At 40.8% G+C, this 13,547-nt stretch overlaps 1 long non-coding RNA gene and 1 pseudogene across 1 annotated transcript; both read left to right on the forward strand.

The window, feature by feature from the left end:
• The first annotated feature begins 128 nt into the window (after positions 1-128).
• On the forward strand, positions 129-13,228 carry LOC129633719 (uncharacterized). The gene is made up of 3 exons (XR_008705244.1): positions 129-440; positions 5,944-6,334; positions 12,959-13,228. It is a non-coding gene; the product is annotated as an uncharacterized LOC129633719 (long non-coding RNA).
• LOC129633717 (60S ribosomal protein L39-like) lies at positions 10,689-10,843 on the forward strand (annotated as a pseudogene).
• Positions 13,229-13,547: the final 319 nt, after the last annotated feature.

Raw genomic sequence — 13,547 nt, forward strand, 5'->3', positions numbered from 1 at the left:
CCACAAGGAACGGGCGGGGCCTGGTGCCGGAAGTGGCCAAAAAGGGACGAGGGGTGGGGTTTAGCGGAAGTGACTTCCAGGGAAAGCTCCGCCCAACCGAGTCGTGGGCGGAAGCTACTGGAAGCTGGCAGAAGCTTCCGCCAATGGGAAAGCGCAAACACGGAGGAGTTCCGGTGAGAGTACTTCCGCGGGGAGTTGAAAAAAGCCGGTCCGCTTGCTCCTTTTTTGCGAGTTTTCTAGCGTGAGGGCTGGTGTAACGCGGGCCAGCGGTAGGTTGGCAGGAAGGTAAATAAAGGACAAGAAGTGTCAGGGCTTTCTGCTGTTGCGGCCCCTTCCACAGCCTCCTGCCTACAAACCGTTTTCCTCTGAAATTCCCGCTTCCAGATTAGCTTTTCTGTGTCATCTGAGGATTCAGCATCCCCTGGAACTCTCTCACATGGGTTAGTATTCTCACTTCCCAGGTTCCAGAAGTGGGGGCAATGTGCCAAATACTGTCACCTCTTGTAAAAACCCTTGCTTCTGTGACGCTTACTCGTAAGACTTTGGCACCCATTTAACCACCTCTGTGAAGATGATCTGTTAATATGTGGATCCAGCTCCTTTTCTTACTTTCTCTAACCATCTACCATCTTGATAAATTCAGTATCACTGACAATTCATTTAACTTGCAGGCTTCATCCCTTTTCTCAGCCTCCCAATCCCAGTCAAAAAACCTGGATCTTGTCACCAGAAACTGTCCTGTTGGGAATCAGTAATTCGAACATACCTCTATCCAACCACAGCCTGATAACCTTGAGCTTGACTGCTCAAGAACGTCACCATAACTGTCTTTTTCGCTTTATCAGAACCTCCAATCTGATGAAAGCTTCTACTTAAGTCCCACTTTTCAGTTCCCTCCCTATCCGTCTTAAATTCAATGTTACATCGTTACAGTCCCCCTCTTACTCTTAAGCCTGCCCCAACACTCCTCTTTTCCCCAAACAAGTCCTCCACCGTTGATGGATTAACATGCTTCTGTATGCCTGTATCTTGTCACAGTAAGTTGTCCTGCTGAGCAGATTGGCATCCCTAAATACAATCATTTCAACCTTAAATGAGCTCTGAACAGTGTATGGAAATTTCATCATATTTTTCTAGTTAACTTGCTCTCCACTGTCTGCAAATCTCTAATCCTATGCTTCCTGTACTGCTTCCCTGATTATCCTACTGTCTAAGTAATAGAAAATATAGAATGCCCTCAAATCTAGAAATCTACATGTGTTTCCATCCTGTCCTTGCCTCCTATAAGTTACTCAATCAAAAATATTTATTGAACAACTATATGCCAGATGAGACATCATCTAAGTGCTTGTTGATCAATGAACAAAAATTTTCAAGGATGTTTCTAGTGTGAGGAGACAGAAAAACAAATATATGTGTGTGTATGTATATATTCTAAGAAAAACAAAGCAAGGTAAGGGTTAAACAGTGGTCTCAGGTGGCTACTATTTTAGATGTTAGAGAAAGATTCATTGATAAGGGACACTTAAGCAGAAAATGGAATTGATCTGATGGGGCTGTGCCATGTGGATATCTTGGGAAAGCAAGTTCTAGACAGGAGAAGCAAATTTAAATGCTCTGAGGCAGGAGGGTGCTTGACATGCTATAGAAATAGCAAAGAGATTGCTCTAGCTGATACAGAGTCAGTGTGGGGAGAGTGGTAGGAGATGAGATCAGAGAGGTAGCCTGGGGTCCAATCATGTGGGACTTTGTAGGCCATGGTGACAACTTTGGATTGTTAACACTAAAACCACTGAAGAGTTGTTTGATCACATTTAAGCCTCTTAAAGTTTCATTCTAGCTATTACGTGGAGAATAGACAATGAGGGTAGAGAAGTAAGAGTGGAAGTGCCAGTTCTGGCAGAAGATGATGGCAGCAGTGGGGGTGGTAAGAACGGGTCAAATTTCAGGTGCATTTTGAAAATGAAGCCACAGGACTTACTAATGGATTATGTCTAGGTTAGGGAAGAGAGTAAAGGATGATGTCAAGGTTTTTGTCCCAAGTAACTGGTAGAATAGTGGTATCATTACTAACCAAGAAATTTTGTCCGAAGCTGACCCCGATGGAATACTACTCAGCAATGAAAAGGAATGAAGGATTTTTTTTTTTTAATAAAAGGAATTAAGTATTGACATACCCAACAACTTGGTGTTACAACCACATAACAATAAAGGCATTATGCTGAGTGAAAGAAGCTAGTCTCAGAATGAAAATCTTGAAAATATTAAAAACATAGTGTCAGAGAATAAGTCAGTGGCTCCCGGATTTAGGAATGGAAGAGTGACTATAAAGAGATAGCAAAAAGAAGGATTTGGGCGTGATGGAACCCTTCTGTATTCTGATTGTGGTGGTAATTACGTGAGTCTAAACATGTGTTAAAATCCATAGAACTGTATAACAAAAATACAGTCAGTTTTATTGTATGATCATGTTTTATTTTTTTACTGTGCTCAGAATATGCGTGCTATGCACTCTCAGTCATGTCCAACTCTTTGCAGCCCTGTGGCCCACCAGGCTGCTCTGTCCATGGAATTTTCCAGGCAAGAATACTGGAGTGGGTGGCCATTTCCTATGCCAGGGGATGATCCTGACCCAGGGATTGAACCTGCATCTCCTGTGTCTCCTGCATGGGCAGGTGGATTCTTTACCACTGTGCCACCTGGGAAGCCCCATATTGTATGATAAGTTTTTAAACCAAACTTGCCTTGCAAGCTCAAGTTTCCCTTCCTAATTCTCAGGGTTCTCCCTTTAACCTTTTGCAATGTTGGATCCTTCTATCTGCATTCAAACAAGCTGTAGTTTCAACCATCTTTTGCTTTGAAAAAACAAAAACAAAAAAAACAAACACCCTTTCCCTTGACCCTATATTCTGTGACTAAGGCCTTATCTCAAGATTCCCCTTCCTGGCAAAGCTTCTAGAATTACTGTCCTCATTGCAGCCCAAGCGATCTTTATCTCTCTCTCTTTAAAATGCTCTACGGCTTCCCATTACTCTTGGGATTGAGACCTAAATTCCTTCATGTGGCGGGCAGAACCCTAGCGTCTGCCTACCTCTTTGGTTTTAACTCTGCTTCAGGTAGAGTAGAGGACCCAAGAGGAGGCAGCCTTCCTAGATAAACTCAGTAGTAGTTGAAACAACACACACACTCTCTGCCCCACACCCCACCCCTCACCCCCCATAGTCATGTGTTTAAACTCTGGAGATAATCACCCATTCTGATTAACAGAAATATCATTTAATCTCCTTTGGCATCCACGATGTAGTAGATTGAACAGAATAACCATAGTATTTTTCAGCTTCTCCTATTGAGAGGTGGAGTCTGTTTCTCCATTTTCTGAATCTCAGCTTGGTCATTTGATTTGCTTTGTTTCTATGGGATATTTGCAAGTCTGATACTAGAAGTATTTAAAAAAATTTTTTTTAACTGTATTTACTTTTGGTTGCACTGGGTCTTTGTTGCTATGTGTGGACTTTCTCCAGTTGCAGCAAGTGAGGGCTACTCTTCATAGTGGTACATGGGCTTCTCATTGCGGTGGCTTCCCTTGTTTCGGAGCACAGGCTCTAGAACGTGGGCTCGGTACTTGTGGCACACAGGCTTAGTCACTCCTTGGCATGTGAAATCCTTCCAGACTAGGGATCGAACCCCACTGACCCACCTGTGTCTCCTGCATTGGCAGGCAGATTCTTAATCACTGGACCACCAGGGAAGTCCATAAAAATCTTAAAAGGTGCTTACAATTATGGCTTGCTCTCTGTTGCTGCTGAGAACTCTTTCACCACCTTGTGAAAAACTCTAGCTAACCTGATAAATGATGAAAGACATGTAGTCGTCACCCCAACTGACATCTAAGCAACTGCCAGACATGTGAGTGTGGCCCCTTAGACAAACTAGCCTGCCAACCATCAGATGTGTGAACCAGGCCATTGTAGACCATCTAGGCCAAGCTATGCTAGCCAAGAACAGAAGTCCGTTGACAAACCCATAAACCAGTGAAAAATTAGGTTTATTGTTTTAAAGTTAAACCAGTAAGTTTTGGGGCAGTTTGTTTTGCAATAAAAGGTAATTGAAACCCAGGGCATTTCTTTGCATCTGTCCGGCTAGATTTGGTTGGTGGAATTCTTAGAGCTGAAGAAGAAAGTCTCCGTACATCATCTTCACATAGGTGGCCTATGTTACCTAAAGTTCTCCCATCACATTTTGCTTAAATACAGCAGGGATGTAATCTTACATCATGTCTTTTATTTCAGCTGTTCAATATAGGTGATGTCATTTGCATGGTTTTCATTGAGTTTATTATTTTTAAAAAAATAAAGGTTGGGAGAAGGCAATGGCACCCCACTCCAGTACTCTTGCCTGGAAAATCCCACGGATGGAGGAGCCTGGTAGGCTGCAGTCTATGGGGTCGCTAAGAGTCAGACACAACTAAGCGACTTCACTTTCACTTTTCACTTTCATGCATTGGAGAAAGAAATGGCAACCCACTCCAGTGTTCTTGCCTGGAGAATCCCAGGGACAGGCGAGCCTGGTGAGCTGACGTCTATGGGGTCGCACAGAGTCGGACACGACTGAAGCAACTTAGCAGCAGCAGCAGCAGCAGAAAGTGAGTGACACAGAGAGACTGTAGAGTATTTATTACTACAAACATATTAAAAGTTTATTGTGGAATAACTGAAGTTTCCATGATTTACCTCTGTAAAAAGTTTAGGTCATCAAGCATGCCATATCTTCACAGCTGCTTATTTATTTCTGTCTTTGTGATTGTGTATGTCTCAAATCTACTAAAGCTGAGGTCTAAATAAGTGAACAGAATTGTTCAATGAATGAGATTATATCATTTTTTAAATAAAGAGTATTTAATACTGTGGATATAAAAAAAAAATAAAAAAAAATAAAGGTTGAATTATATAAATATTAGGTACTATTTGTATGTATGTTTTGTTATTAATTTATTCTTAATAGTACCAGGCATAAAAGTTAAGAAACAAGCTGAGAAATATGGTAAATGGCCACAGTATAGAAAAATAATGTAATTAATTACAATTAATGAAGAGAAAATGCTTTTATGAATTTATGATAACCAGTGTGAATTACTGATGTAATTTGTGTCCATCTTAAAGAGATTTGGTGTTTTCACATGAATAGGTGTCAATCTGGGGACTTGGGAACATAAAAAATGTTTTCTCATTGAAATAACAGTGATTACATTTTCCACCTGCATTGGCCCCACAAAAGGCTTTTCAGGTAAGGCAGGAGGGGACCGTCCTTTTACTGTAATAGAAAATTAAAATGTGACAGATGATTAAGGCTCTTCTTGCTCTGAGATCAAGGTATAGCCTCAGGAGCCTGGGATTTCTTTGGAGGGAATGATGCTGAAGCTGAAAGTCCAGTACTTTGGCCACCTCATGCGAAGAGCTGACTCATTGGAAAAGACTCTGATGCTGGGAGGGATTGGGGGCAGGAGGAGAAGGGGACGACAGAGGATGAGATGGCTGGATGGCATCACTGACTCAGTGGACGTGAGTCTCAGTGAACTCCGGGAGTTGGTGATGGACAGGGAGGCCTGACGTACTGCAATTCATGGGGTCTGAAAGAGTCGGACACGACTGAGCGACTGAACTGAACTGATAACTGTGTATAAAGAAAGAATGTGACAAGCCTGAAAGGAGGTGTATCCTGTTCACACATTCCTGAGGAGACCTTGCTTTTGTGGTGGTGGATGTACCAGTAATGCTATCTGTATCCTGATTTGACTTCCAATGTGTTTTCCTACAGGGGAACATATGCCCATCAGGTTGACTCCTGGGTCCTTTCTTTCACAAAACTGTTTGTATTTTTGTTATTGTTCATTTTTTGTTTATCTTCTTAAAAAATTTTTTTTTAATTTATTTTTTGACCTTACAGCATGTGCAGTCTCAGTTCCCTGACCAGGGATTGAAGCCGTGCCCCCTGCAAGTGGAAGCATGAAGTCTTTAACTATTGGATTGCCAGGGAAGTGCCTGTTGTTCATCTTTCACATCAGATAGTATTTGGTGCCTGATGTCTGAGTTATGTTTGGTAGCCTCCACAAGCCAGTCAACCCTGGGAAACTGCCAGCACCTAGTTATTGAGGCCCGAAATAATAAGGCCGGCTGGTGGTGAGCAGCCAGCCTTCCCCTGCAGCAAGCCCATTCCCTGTTAACCTGCTCTCACCACAGAGGTCCTTTCCAATCCTTTGACTCTGGGATTTTCCAGCATTTTGATGAACTAGACTATATTGTTCTTTCCCTGACCTGGAAGAGGTCAGACCCCTAAGGTAAGTGATTCATCTTTGCAAACATTGGTTCATTTCACTCTTTTTGACACAGAATTGAAAGCTATTTTTGCAAGGCTCCACCCAGATTTCCAGTACTCAGTAGTCCCATAGGCTTCCAAAGCAAACAGGAATAGGAGGCAGTTCAAGCCATCTGTCCTAGAACAAGACCTCTGGTCTCAGGTCTGCGTCTCTGGTCGGGGCTCTTTGGGAGCTACCTGGCCTCCCATCCAACAGAGCTGTTATAAACCAGATACTATCAAGTGCTGACAAGACTAAGAGGAGAGGGTGCCCAAGCTGAAGTCAGCCTGGCAGTGAGCTTGGTTGGCTGGGAGAATAGTGGCGCCAACCAGTTCCTATAAATGTGTCCACAGACACCTACATATGGTCAGGGGCTTTAACCCATCAAAAATCTTTATTCCCAAGCACCAGCTTGAATGTTGAGTTCTTAAAAATAGTAATATACATTTTCTGTTGTCAAGATTGGGCTTCCCTGATAGCTCAGTTGGTAAAGAATCTCCTGCGATGCAGGAGACCCCAGTTTGATTCCTGGGTCAGGAAGATTCCCTTGTGGCTCAACTGGTAAAGATCTGCCTGCAATGTGGGATACCTGGGTTTGATCCCTGGGTTGGGAAGATCCCCTGGAGAAGGGAAAGGCTACAGTGCTCTGGCCTGGAGAATTCCACAGACTGTATAGAAGAACATGAGCAACTTTCACTTTCACTTTTCATTATCCAGGACTCTTGCCCTTTCTGTGTTTTAAAAAAAAAAAAATCGAGACAACTATAGAGATGTTATGGAAGAGACCAGGCAAGGATTTTTAGAAACATGAGCTCAGAAGATGCAAAGTATATTGGAGAAACTTCAGTGGGGAAGAAGTTTCCCAAATATAGGGTGGGGAGCACTTACTTCTGTGTGTTTAGGCATTGGGCTCATCATGTCTTTATTGTTCCCACACAGCACAGCTATGTTCCTTCCTGTTGTGAGCTTAAGGCTAGTTAATCCAGAATCTGAGCTAAAGGAAACCAAGTATAGTTTAATAGGCATTAGGAGTTCCTGATGTTTTATTAATGTGGAATATATTCAGAGCTAGAGAAGTTGAAAAGATTGTCTGTTCTCCGAGCCTTCATTTGCTACTTTATGGCAAGAGCACGTGTTGAATGCTTTGATGGATTCAAGCCAATCCTAACACGGGTTCTTAACTCGGATGCAATTTCAGGGAATGAGATAACCCCATTTGGGAATCTGTTTTAGAAACTTCATGTTGAAAAACTGAGCTTGGTTTTCAGTCTCTCCAATTAAAGTGAAAGTTTGATTTCATAATGCTTATAACTGTACTAAGATTATGTTAGAAGAGAAAAGAGTGGTTGTAAAGCTAACTGATTTACTAGTAGTGTTCTCCCGACCAATCCCCTTTCACGCTCCCCGCCACCCTCACAAAAAAATAGGGCAAAATACTTGACTTAACACTGTGGTCATCAAGCAACGAGTCATTTCCTAATATGGACAGTTGAACCCTCCAGTTTCACTTCTGGAATTCAAGTACTTGGAGAATGGCATTTACATTTGTGTACATTTTCTGCAACTCCCTCCCTCTCACTCCCCAACTCGATGAACCCTCTGTGTTGTTTGCTTTAACATTAATTTTGGCATCTACAATGACTAAATTTCCAGAACCTGTAATATAGGATCAGCCTGAAAAAACAAACAAACAAACAAACAAAAAATACATAGGATCAGCCTGAACCCAATACAATCTAACCCTAATAGTTTAATACAAAATTCAAATGAATAGTCACAAGATTTGAGGGCTCTCTCCTTAATAAAACTGAATCATTACCCCACAAAATTGTAGTCTTTAAAAAGAATGAAGTCAGTACATTTCTACTGACATAGGAAGTCATCAGTGGTAGAATTTAGAAACTAGGAAGTCACAGAAAAGTAGGTAAAATAAAATCATCTTGGAAAAGAAAAAGTGATTTAATCTTTTGAAAAATAATTTCCCATCTTAATAATAAAGATAGTTATGATACATGTGCTGACCTTAGACTCAAGTTTAATTTTTGCTTTCTTTGGTAATTAGACAAAATTATATATTATGGAAAACTCTGCACTGCTTATTAACTGATGGTTATCATGTGCTAAGCACTTTACTTATCATTTAATCCTCACAGTAACCTTCATCTTGTGCCCAGTCACTCAGTTGTGTCTGATTTTTCGCGACCTCATGAGCTGTAGACTGCCCAGGCTCTCTGTCCATGGGATTTTCCAGATAAGAATACTGGAGTGGATTGCCATTTCCTTCTCCAGGGGATCATCCGCACCCAGAGATCCAACCCGTGGCTCCTGTGTCTCCTGCACTGGCAGGCAGATTCTTTACCTCTAAGCCACCAGGGAGGCCCCAACCTGCATTTTACTGTTTGAGAAAACTAACGCATATAGGAGTTAAACAACTTGCCGGAGGTCAAATACATGTTACATGTAGCAGAACTGGGCTTTGAGCGCAGGGTCTCTGACTATAATTCATGCTGCTGACCTCCATGTTGTATTCCTCCCATCAATGTAAATGTTTGAATTTGTAACCATTTGAGTTTTACAATAGTAGGCCACAGAGAATCAATATGGTCAAATATTAGCTTTGTAATTTGGCTAAAAGAAGCTAAGTAAAGTCCTAATTCAGAGAGTAAAGCCAGATACTGGTGGACCTGAAGCTGACCTCTGCCTTACATTTGCCGAGTACAAACCGCAAGAACTACAACATAGTTCAAACAGCCTAAATGGTTCATGTGTAGGGAACTGGTTAACTAACATGGTACTAAGCTATCAAAAAGCAAAATGGAAAGAAGATAAAAATGAAGTTTGTAATGTACTAATGTGGATCACTTTCCAAAACATTAAATGAAAAAAGCAAGGCTCATTACAGGATGCTTGTATGTTACCATTAATAATTATGTTTAAACAGGATGTGCATATATAATCATTATGTTGAACAAGCATGACTCATGGGGTGTGTATCAGTTAATGCAGGCTAAACAACTGCAACAAATAGATCCAAAACACGACTCAGCAAAGTAATGTATTTCTTGCTTACCTAATAGTTCTGGACAGATATTTAGGTCAGGGAGGAAGCGCTCCTACATTACTGTCCTTCATAGGCCTTGGCTCTGGTCGTCTGGTTTGCCGCCACCTGGGTCAGAAAGTGGTACACACTGCTTCCACTCACACTGGAGAAAATGTTGTCGTGTGGCCATACTCAAATTGAATGGGAATATGGGAAACTAGTCTCATAGTTCCAGAGATTAATAGGTTTTGCTAGACAGACAAGGCCTCTGTCGCAGTCAACCTCTCTGGTCACCAAATATATTCACCTTCTCCCCAAGGGTGAAGACAAAAGTCTCATTCAATTATTGAATTTCATATCAAAATAATGATTGCAGTCTTTTCTAATTAGCTTGGATGAATTTCCTCATGGTCTAGCAATCTATGAGCTAAAAGTCAAGTTGTTGCTATCAATACTTCATTACTGCTCCACCCAGTACCCAATGATAAGACAGAAAAACAGCAATAAAAGTCCCTGTTAGGAAAAGGGAGAATGGGAAACAAAGCAGTCATGTCCAAAGCTATCATGGAATTTGGACATATACATTATGAAGATATTCTTGGGCAGAGGATCTGAATAGACATTTTTCTGAAAGATGTACAGATGGCCAAGGGCACATGAAAAGATGGTCAACATCGCTAATCATTGGGGAAATGCAAATCAAAACCACAATGAGTTTAAAAGTTAAAAAAAAGAAACCCACAATGAGGTATCACCTCATACCTGTCAGAATAGGTATTATCAAAAAGACAACAAATAACAAACGCTAACAAGGATGTGGAAGAAAAGAGAACGCTTCTGCACTGTCGGTGAGAATGTAAATTAGAGCAACCACTATGGAAAACAGTATGGAGGATCCTCAAAAAACTAAAAAGAGACCTACCATATGATCTAGCAGTTCTACTTCTGAATATTTTTCTGAAGAAAAAAAAATTAATTCAAAAAGATAAGGTCTGGGGTTGCACTGCCAGGGACTCTCTCCTCTCTGGAGGGGATATCCCCAGTGACCTTCAATTTCCGGAGACTGGGCTGCACTACAAGAAACTCCCAGCTCACGCCTCGACGGATCCTGACCATCTCCTGGCCAGAGAAATGGCTCCAGAGCAGTACCTGCTGCACCTTTTCACAAGTAGTACACGGTCTATTTTTCACATCATTTGGTTGAGTTTTATCTGTTGAAAGCCTGAGGCAGTGGAATCAACAATAATACTTCCTACATCATTTAAGAGTAGAAATTACAGGAATTTGCTGCTTGCAATGTCTTCTCACAAGACTTTCAGGATCAAGTGATTCCTGGCCAAGGAACAAAAGCAGCATTGTCCCATTTCCCAATGGATTCAAATGAAAACTGGCAATAAAATTGGTACAACTCCAAGAGAAGACATTGGAGAAGAATCAGACTGAGTCTGTAAGAAGCCTTGCATATGAAGTGCTACTTAACCTGCTGAAAGTCTATGTAGGATACATTTTAAGTTAAAATTTTTATAAAACAATATATATATATATAATGAATCCATTTTTATAAGATTTTAAAAATATGTGTGTATACACAGATATGCATACACAGACACACACCCCTATATGTGTGTATGTACATTAAAGAAACTGGAAGACTGGGATTTCACTGGTGGTCCAGTGGTTAGGAATCTGCCTTCCAGCACAGGGGACATGGGTTCGATCGCTGGTCTGGGAAGATCACACATGTGGTGGAGCAACAAAGTCCCTGTGCCATAACTACTGAGCCCGCGTGTGCAACTGCTGAAGTGTGCCCTAAAGCCTGTGCTCTGCAACGAGAAGCTGCCACCACGAGAAGCCCATGCACCACAACTAGAGAGTAGCCCCCTCTCACTGAAAGAAGAGAAAGCCTGGGCACAGCAATGAAGACCCAGCACAGCCAGAAATAAATAAATGAATAAATAAGTATAATTTAAAAATAAACTGGAAGACTATATACCAAAGTCTTAACAATAGTTATCTTTGTATGGTCCTAATATAGGTGATCTTTCTCTCCTTCTGGGTCTTTTCTACACCTTCTAATGACCTACTATCTGAACACCTCATGAGTATTTTAAGGGAGAAATGGAATGTTTGACTCTTGGTGTTTCCTCACTAGTGGTCCATCTGGCTCAGTAATAGATAAGGGAAACGTTTTGTTGGGAAAGGTCCACTCTTTAGTGGACCAGAAGGACACATCAAATGGTAAACTGTGATTATAAGTGACTTTGTTTTCTGCTTGTGTTTTTTGGTTTCCTATAATGCACATGTTACCTTTAAAAAATGTTATTTTAAGAACCTTAAAAAATACATATGCATTCCTATGTTTTTGCCACCTTATTTACAATAGTCAATTTACAAAAGCAACCTAAGTGTCCATTAATAGATGAGTGGATGAAGAAGCTCTATATAAAACATATATATAACATACATATAACACATATATATATACCCTGACATATGCAATGTAATATCAGCCTAAAAATAATGAAATCTTTCCATTTGTAATAGCATAAACGGGCTTAGAGGGTATAGTGCTAAATGAAAAGTCAGAGAAAAACAAATGTGGTTATTATCTCACATGTGGAATCTAAAAAACATAACAAATGAACAAACAACAAAACAGAAACAGACTCGGAGAGCAAACAGGTGGTTGTGGGGGCGGGGGAGGTGGTGAGGGAGGGTGGGTAAGTGAAATGCATGGGGAGATTAAGAGGTACGGTGGTTTGTTTTTAAGAAGTGCAGTCTTTCAGTTACAAAATAAACGAGCCACAGGGATAAAATGAACCACATAGGGATTATAGTCAATAATTATGTAGTATCTTTGTATGGTGACAGATGGTGACTAGACCTGTGGTGATCATCTCGTAACAGAAAAATCACCATGCTGTGCACCCGAAACTATTAACAGAATGTTGGTCAGTTACACATCAATTAAAACAAAAAGGTAAAGGGCGTTATGAAAAGATGCTCTATCCTGGCAGCGAAGGAAGTTCTCGGATTAGGTCCCGTTTTGCCCTTGTCATTGTTATTCTCTTATTGTTCTCTGTATGCCCTGCTTCTGCCCTCTGGCAAGTCCTTGCTCAGCCACTTTTCTCCCTGGCTCTGTGTGAAGTGGAAGCATGCCTTCCTTGAAGACTGTACAGCTTTGACAACCTGCTTCCGGATGGCTGGAGATCCAAGCGCTGTTTTATGGTTTTACTTATTTATTCAGGCCAGGCTTGTGGGGGTTTGGGGCAATATAGTTCCCCCAGAAATTTCAGCTCTATTTGCTTCTAAGCAGCTTGTAATCCCAAAGACCTCTCAGACAGGTTTTCAACATTAGCAAAAAAGTAAGAGAAACTTCAAAAATTTTCAAAAAGTAACAACCTGGTCAATACTCCTTGTGTTATTCCCATAATTTAGGTCAAGAAGAGGATCTTTCCTGAGGGTTTCATCTGTGAAAATCTGGATCATGACTTTGGTGAACTTTCCAGTCCCTCTTTATTCTGCTAGTTGTATGTTTATTGATGTTGTGTTCGTTTACTCTCTAGTTGGTGTTGGAATTCAACTCCACTGTGTAGTGGCTGCCTCGTGAGTTGGTGCAACAGATGAGCCTGAATCAAAGCACGTGATGACCACCACAACCACCGTTTCAGCTGGCAGGGAAAGCCATAACCATGTCTAAGAATGAATCTGAGAATCCATCCAATCTAGATGAATTAGATCTAGAATTCTAGACCAGGGCTCAGCAAACTGTAGCCTGTGGAGCAAACATGGCCAACCATCTATTTCTTTAAATAAAGTTTTATTGAACACTTACTTGTTTATATATTCATCATGCTTCTGTACCACAACAGCAGAGCTGAGTATCTGCAACAGAGATAGTATGGGTCACAAAGCCTACAATATTTACCTTCTGGCCCTTTGCAAGAAAATAAAAAATTACCCTTTTTTTTTTTCTAATTTTTGATAAGATACATCCTGATATATCTGTGCATATATGTTTTAGCATTCTTTTTCATATCTTTTTTTAAAAATTGAAGTATAATTGATATACAATGTTGGGTTAGTTTCAGGTGTACAGCACAGCAATTCAGTTTTTTATATATATATATATATATTCTTTTTCAGATTCTTTTC

The sequence above is a fragment of the Bubalus kerabau genome, chromosome 19, assembly GCF_029407905.1.
Source record: "Bubalus kerabau isolate K-KA32 ecotype Philippines breed swamp buffalo chromosome 19, PCC_UOA_SB_1v2, whole genome shotgun sequence".
In the NCBI taxonomy this organism is placed as follows: Eukaryota; Metazoa; Chordata; class Mammalia; order Artiodactyla; family Bovidae; genus Bubalus; species Bubalus kerabau.